The sequence below is a fragment of the Anarrhichthys ocellatus genome, unplaced genomic scaffold, assembly GCF_004355925.1.
Source record: "Anarrhichthys ocellatus isolate YVR2014 unplaced genomic scaffold, GSC_Weel_1.0 scaffold29, whole genome shotgun sequence".
Lineage (NCBI taxonomy): Eukaryota > Metazoa > Chordata > Actinopteri > Perciformes > Anarhichadidae > Anarrhichthys > Anarrhichthys ocellatus.
In genome coordinates this window covers 4,192,114-4,200,188 of record NW_022280059.1, presented here as the reverse complement: position 1 = coordinate 4,200,188, position 8,075 = coordinate 4,192,114, and the positions used below count along the sequence as shown (strand labels likewise).

Sequence of the window (8,075 nt, the reverse complement as noted above, 5' to 3'; positions counted from 1 at the left end):
AAAAATAAATAAATAAATGTATAAAACATCCTCTGTTTTATTGTTTAACATTTGTTGAATTGCAGACCATTAGTGGATGCCTGCTGGCTCTCTGTTCAGATGGTAGTTGCTGTTACATGAAATCGTATCACTGGGTCAAGCACAGATTATCTGTGTTCCAGATGTTGAACATCTGTCATATTGTACATAAGCACATGGAGCATTACATGAACACCAAAAAAACACAGGCCCCCTGCTTTAATGCGGTCAATGAACGCTGCTTATAAAACAGCATCAATCTGTATTGCAGGTAATGTTAGGATCATTCCAACCATTGGTCTGGTTAGGTAGTTAGCTTGTTTGTATTGTAACATTACAAAGTATTTGTTGTCCCCTATGTCAGCTGTACACAATCAGAAACCCTCATACCCCCCCCCAGAGATCATCTGTCCTCTAAGACCCCTTTTATCAGAGAACTGAGACACAGCATTGTAGAGAGCACGTCATTAGCCACTGGCTCTTTGTAGTTTTCACTTCATTTCTGCTATTGTTGTCACTAAACGTGTCTGCCATGCATCATCCTCTAATAAACTTGAGACTGCATTGTGCCTCTTTAGTGAAAGCTCTCCACTTCCACTCCATCTCGATTCCATCACACATGGATGGAATCTAAATGTAGAGTACTTATATCAAAATTCAAGGAATGGTGTCAGACTAAGTGTGTGTGTGTGTCATCGTTGGCATGAAGAGCTCTGACATGTTGAATTACAGTAAAATTGGAATGTATTGCTGTGTAGAAACTGTGGGTGTTACGTAGGCTGTCTTGAGAAACTACTAGGCCTAGGCACAGGTGCTTATTTTCTTTGCAAGATCATTAAGCAACACATCCTTGTTGATTATGTTCTTATGATGTGGGCAAGGCTCATTTAGTGTCCGAAATGCTCAGTTACTTCATAAATACCCGAAAAAAATAAGAGAACTTCCAGTTGGCTGATTTAATGGCGAGCACAAATGCTGCAGGAAGCTAGCCTCTCCTGCACACTGTGCCGATCACATCTACATGGAAAAGGATATCTGAAGAGCACTTCACAAACAAAACATATACAAACTAGGAGACCTTTGTATGAAAAGGGAAACTCTGATTAGTTTACATTCAGATAAATAGCATACAATAGACCACAAATATATGCTAACGTATCATTGTGAGCTGCAGAGGAGTGGAATGAAACAACTTCAAGTGTGCATTTTACAAGCACCCTGTTTGACTTGATTCAACTGCAAATGAACAAATTTAAAAGCAAAACTAAAATGAGAACAGATCTTTGTCCCCAAAATAGTCTTGTGGATCAGAATGGCACGCATCATCAGTAAATGTGAAATGTTTTATGTACCTGAGAAAGGAGTCAGTTAAACCAAATAAAGATATGGACAAACACCATATTCATTGCAATTCAACACACCACAAGAACAGAAGAAATCTAAAAGACCAGTGTGCACTTTCTACAATAACGGATCCACTCCACGTTCATCCCAGTTAAGAGCCATGATCTAGATCTAATTAATGCTAAGAAGATACACACAAACCTTTCCTTAGAAGGTAATGTCAACTCACCCATCACCTCTTCATGCGTCACAGTCCTGTGACTGTACAATCCTTCAGCCTCGCCTCATCTTTCATCCACTGTTCCAACAGCAGGGGTTGTAACTTCTCCTTCGAGGTAGCATCTACACAACTGCTCTCTCGGTCTGACTTGGGATAAGGCTAATCAGGCCTGCACATCACCTAGCACCAAGAGGTAAAGCTCCCCACTGACAGTTATAGCTATAGGCCCCTTTTCTTTGAGAGTAAGGAGAGGGAAGAGGAAGCTTTAAAAAAAGCCACTCCCCAAATTCATCGTATACTTCCTTTCCTTGAATCCCGGTTAGCTGAGTTCAGGCACCACCTGTCTGTCTGTCTGTCTGTCTGTCTCTCTGTCTGTCTCTCTGTCTGTCTGTCTATATGGAGATGTGGGGGGAAATTCACGGTGAACTGGGTTGCCTGTCCCACATGAGCAAGCAGGCCTCAGAGCCAGCTGTCCCTCTCTGCAACACAGAGCAGCTCTAACAATGGCATTCCAGATCTGCTCACAGCTCACCACCCAACATCTCTTCCCCTCCCTTCATGTCTTTTCCTTCTTTCTATTGTCCTCCTTTTTTCTCTTCTCTCTCTCTCTCTCTCAAAACCACATGAATGCGCTCATAGCATCAGCAGGCCTGATCTCAGCCACAGACGTCTTGCAGATGGTGATTTTCTCAGGTAGGCAGGCCCCATTGTTGCTCCTTCCTACGTGACTACTGACTAAGGAGCTCCGCGAGCCCTTCCCCGACCCGTTCTGCCTCCCCCTCCTCTTGTCTCCCCTCAAAAGCCCTCCCCTTCCTGGACTGTCCTCCCTTCACAGGGACTCTGAATTGCAGCAGCTGAACGGTGACATCAGGAGGAAGCTTGAGAAGCCAAAGCCCTCAGGCTCCTCCCCTCTCGGCTGGCTAGCTGCTGCCTTTAGGGTTGCAACAACCTCCCCCCTCCTTCCCTTCCCTTCCCTTCCTGCCTGTCCATTCTCTCAGCAGCCCTTCTCGGCTCAGTTCCCCACCACTCGCCTCACCACAGAAAGAGGATCTTCAATTAAAAACAGTCGCTCCCCGACAGCAGCTTCGGGTAGCTGTGCATGTGCTTAGAGAAAAGCTGAATAATATCAATAAAATGCATTGAATTATAAACAAAAAAGACAAAAATAACACCAATTATATTATTGCGGATTGCAGATTTTTTTAAATACAGAATTCATCACAGCCTAAATATATGTATCAACACATTCTTACACTGGAGTGAGCATGGGTTGGTCATATATAATCGTTTTATAAAATAGTTTAGTAGAATATAGTGTATTAAAGGAAAATGTTCCTGTCGTTAATCAAAAACAAAACACAACTAATCCATCCGTTGAGAGATTAAAATAGCTCTGATAGATCTTTGAGACATGCAGTAATAGTGACAGTAGAGTGCAGACTGCAGACCTACATCTGCAGTACGCTGCATGTTTGAAGCAGCATGTGACTAGATCCTCCTCAAGGCTCTGTCACAGGAACTGCATGATCAGCACTTCATATAGATGAGGTCAGTTTTTAATGTTTCTCTGTCACACTGGCTCACATGACTCCTGCAGAAAACCCACCGACTGTGAATGTTGTTCGTAAATTAAGCTGTTTGAGTGCAAAGCATCTCCGGCCACTCTCACCTTGCATTACAGTTAAGTGGCTTAATGTCCTCAGGCAGGGCAAAGCCCCGTCTGCCACCTGGATTAGTGTCTCCCAGACACCCTCATGTCCAGTCAACTCAAATCCTAATCCGAAAAAGCAAACACCTCACGTAGATTCACATAAACCTGGCCTGATACATAACTCCTATGCTATTACCATCAGTAAAGCAGGGACAGTCATTGCTTGTCCATAGACCAGACTATAAGGAGGTATTTTTTACTTGAGGTGAGTTGTTTGTGTGCAAACACCTTTCTCCTGAAGACAGAGACTTCCAATATGAATGGTTTGATTAGATTTCAGCAACATGAGCTCACATTCAGATAAAAACATTGCTCTCAGCTTAACCAGCTCAGATTTCGGGCCTGATATTAGGGCTGGTTTCTGGTATCTCTACATGTCACGATACAGCAAACACATGCAACATCACAGATAAAATAATCAAAGAAAAGAACTGAGTTCTGTGTACTGTGTTACACATCTACTACAATCACATCGTTGTGACATGATTCCCTTTAAAGTTAATAAACGAAACTGTGACTACTCAGGATTCCAGGATGTTTGCACTTCAAGGGCCATAAAAAGTATTTCCCCTGCTTCCTCTTCCCCTGTTTGAGTATGAGGCGGCTACCTTTTCCTCAAACTGCATCCAGTATTGTCACTGCAATGTTTGTACCCATATTAGATCATATGCACCGTTGTTTGTTATCATTTCTCTGTAATTCTGTGATATCTGCTGTATGTGTCACAGCAGAGAGGACTTTAGACTAACAGACTTCAGACTACAGAGTTTTCCAACCGTTTAGTTTAGCAGTCAGCAGTCTGCTGGACCGGTAAACATGGGCGAAAGTCTCAGTGACCTGAAATAGGAAGTGTTGGCCCTCGATGATGTGCTGTCCAGATTGTGATTAAATATAGACTGTAGTTTATGTTTCCATCCACATCTGTTGTGTCCCTGTGCATGTGTCATCATGCAGTGATTGTTCTTGCCTACAGTCGGCCTGAGCAGAACTACAGATCTATAGATTTAATCTAATTTTGTTTTGATTAAGTTGCAAGGATGCATGTACAAGTAGATTGTAATAAAGAAGTACCTGTGTTTGACGGCAGAGTAAACATGAGTAAGTTATGTACCAGAGATTTTAAATCAGCAACAGCGATGCATTATTATCCATGAATTACATTTCCAAAAAGCATTGTGAATTTCCCATTGATAGTAAATCAAAAAACAAAAAGGGAAATGTGTGATCATTGTGCCAATTTGCAGCAATATCTGATGGAATCTAATTCAGACACAGGTGAAGCATGAGTGATTTCATTGTCCCGTTTGTACTAGCAGTAACAATCCAAAGTACCTTTGTACTGTTTAGAACAACACGGCTGATGCAAACCTGAGAACGAGAAATCCAGAGAATCGAATTTCTGAAAGCACATTTCTGTGTTTTGGAGAGCGTTGAGGGGCTGTTGTGGGGCCAGTGAGGGTGCCTGGCTCTATGATGACTCATCAATCATTATTCACACAACACACAGAAACCCCCTGCTCCTCAAACTAACAAGCTCCTCGTACACTTCACTGCATCAGGCGAAGGAATCTGTCTCAATGCATCAGTCTCTGTTAGACCAGTCATAGCAGCGGACGTTGGGTTTCACATAATCATAGAAAAGCTATGTCCGTGCACATAACATACAACAGACTCCGCATGGGACACAGCTATTAGAACCACTGCTGTATTAGTTATTTATATTATTTTTGTGGAGCTCATCTTATCCTCAGCTGGGCTCAGTGTTTGTAGTGTTGAATACATAACAAATGCCAAGCCAAAAGTTGCTAACTAAATCTGTACATAATAATAATAATAATAATAATAATAATAATAATAATAATAATGAAAAACTTACAGAACTTCAGAATTAAAATCGTCTTTCTTAGCCAAGTATGTGTGCACATACAATTATTCTCTCTCAATGTACTTCCACAAAAATAGAATTAAAAGGACAAAAAAAGCTAAAGAATAGACAGGACTGGTATGTACACAAGTGACAAAATAGGTGTAAATATTGTATAAACATATATAAAAAGCACCAATGTCAAACAATAAAATAAGAAATAAAACTGTACTTCATCAGACTAACATCGTAGCTGTTGTCATTCATATGCTTTTGATTGCAGACATTAGATTGATAAGATCTGACAACTACCGAGAGAAGACGACAGAATGTGGCCACATCATGTCAAGTACAGTAGTCAGCAGAGTTTTTAATCAACACTGACACAAAAAGGGAGTCAGGAGACGTTTGTGTCTCCCCCATTGAGCCCACTATCACACAGGCTGGCAGAAGACAATGCAGCATGCAGGCAGTGTGTCTGCAGGCACAACATGCACTGCAGATTTTTATAAAAGGCCGATCGGTGCTCCAGCCCGGGCCCCTGCCTGCGACCCTCATCCACCTGCAGTAAGGGCTACAGAGGGACCGTGGTGTCTCATACGGTGACTCACATCACATGATGTCTTGTACATGTTGTCCTGTGCAAACATTTGAATAACAGATTTGTGTTATTATGCACATTATATAATCTTGGATGTGACTACATGCTTCTTCATAAGCGTACGTTATTGTGTACTTGTGACGCATCATCTACAGAATCTAGGAGAAATACTCTGAACCAGGGAAAGTGCTGACTTTCATGAAAATGGCCAAACCTAAACAAGTGGTTCAGCAAAATCCATCTTAAAAGAAGGCACATTACATCGTCTAACGATTGGCTTTCATCAATCCTAAGTGTAGACCTACCATGCATACAGTATAGTGACCAGAATGCAATCAGTTGTAGTCAACATGCATATGCAGTTCCAAGTCTGAAAATGAGCCGTGAATATTTATTGGGGGAAGTGATTTAAAATTTAAGTAGTTATCAATTCAGCAAATTGACTATATGATGCTTTTATGGTATGCATACACAATATTTCTAACATTTTTCTGTACCTTGTCATACTCTTATAGGCCAATGCCAAAGTTATTGCACTGCAATACTGTTAATACCTACACTTCAGATCAGACTTCATTGTACTGCAAGACAAATGTGGTTTTCTACAGATCTTATGATGACAAGTAATAAAGGTTACACCTGTGTACCGTATTACATCAGTTTAATGAGACAGCAAATTAGAAATTCAATGGACAAGCCAAATAACTTATTTCAACTGATACTGAATTCAATCATTTTTGTTTTGTATCATTTGATTTCAGTGCTTGGGTTAAGAAAATAAAGCCTTTAAAAAGGTACTGCCACAGGCCTCATTTACATGAGCATAATGTAACCTGGAGATCAAGTTATTAAACCAATGACTGTGAATGATCAAATGATCCTGATCAATCAATCTATTCATCAATTTGTTTAAGTTCAAGTTTTCCCGGGTGCACAGATAAATGATTTCATTTTGACAACAATAGGGTGGAGCTACATCTTCATTACTGCAATATGTCTGCATTCAGAGTTTGTATCTAGTCAATTCACAGCTACAATTTGAACTCTGTTCCTGGCAGCCTACACTTGGTCAATATTTCAATATTACAAAGATGTATTGAAACAATTCACAGTGTACTGGTAGAGTCAACATAGCACCCTTGTTTGTAACACAGTTGTACAAACACTGCCAGCCCTGTCTACCTAAAAAAGAAAAAAACACTGGACATAATCTGAGACTCCAAGCCCATTTATACAAAGTGAAGGGAACCCTGAAGTCCCGAGACAGACATGTAACCCCTGCTAAGCATCTGCCCTAAGGCGCAGCATCCAGGGCCGTCTGCAAACTCCCTGTGACCCATGTGCAGACAGCCAACGGAGTCAAAGCAGCCAAACCAGCTGCACTCAACAAGCATGTGACATTTGAGATAGTTTCACACTAACAAATGAGCCATATTCCAGAACAAAAGACCAATCAAAAAAAGGGAACCACTGAACCCTATGCTCACAGTCTAGGACAGAGGTTTGAAAAAATGATGCATTGGCTGTTGCTGTTGCTGCAGCACAATGCAACACAAGGACTCACAGGATGACATAAGCAAACACGCTGATTCACATGTGGCTTCACATAGCTTCCCCCGGGCAATACACCCCATACATATTCAGATCAGAAAAGCAACGAACGATCGCTAATCCTCTGAACAAAAGAGCACGTATGCCTGATTACAGAGCCCCGGCCCTCAGACTGCAGCAAGAGATGCCCACCTGCTACAGAGCCCCGGCGGCAGACAGGGCTGCCTGGGAGCTAAAATGGAGAAGTGTGTGGGCTGGTTGAGGACGCAATGAAGAATCAGAGCAGCAGAGGGTTTTAGTGCAACAGTTGCTCCTAAAACGAGGCTGGAATACAATGCGTTTACTTCATGTTTTTAATGACAGATTAATAAAAACAGAGTATCCTAAGAGCAAGGACTGGGCCTGGTATTTACCCGATGCACAGATGCTGGATGGAACGGAGTAATCAATTATTAATCTGCACTCGTTTCAGTCATTGCACTGTATTATTTAGGACTCCACGTGATGGCACAAACAAGACAAAAGGGCAGAAATGCGACATCGTAAAAAAATAAATAAGAGGTGAATCGCCAGATTGTACTCACGTGAATACTCAGCAGGAGGGAGTGGAGTTCAAGCATTGCAGGCCGCTGAGAAGGCTTCCCATTGTCAGAGTCCCAATCCTCGACAACAAAATCCACAGACCGGGGCGACAGAAAGGAAAGGGCAGGGTCTGTCTGGGAGAAGAAGGGGACAGTAAGGAAGAGGAGAAGGGAAAGGAGGAGAT

The 8,075-nt window shown here is 41.8% G+C and overlaps 1 protein-coding gene across 3 annotated transcripts in view; it reads right to left on the bottom strand.

The window, feature by feature from the left end:
• The window catches only part of LOC116392385 (tripartite motif-containing protein 3-like), a 14,717-nt gene extending 6,642 nt beyond the window's left edge, over positions 1-8,075 (bottom strand). For 2 of the 3 annotated variants that reach the window (XM_031863790.1, XM_031863792.1), the window contains exon 1: positions 7,894-8,075. The gene's annotated coding sequence lies outside the window, so the exon portion shown is untranslated. Of the gene's footprint in view, positions 1-1,591; positions 2,512-7,893 lie in introns of those variants that run through there. The other variant, XM_031863791.1, reaches the window with a different exon arrangement.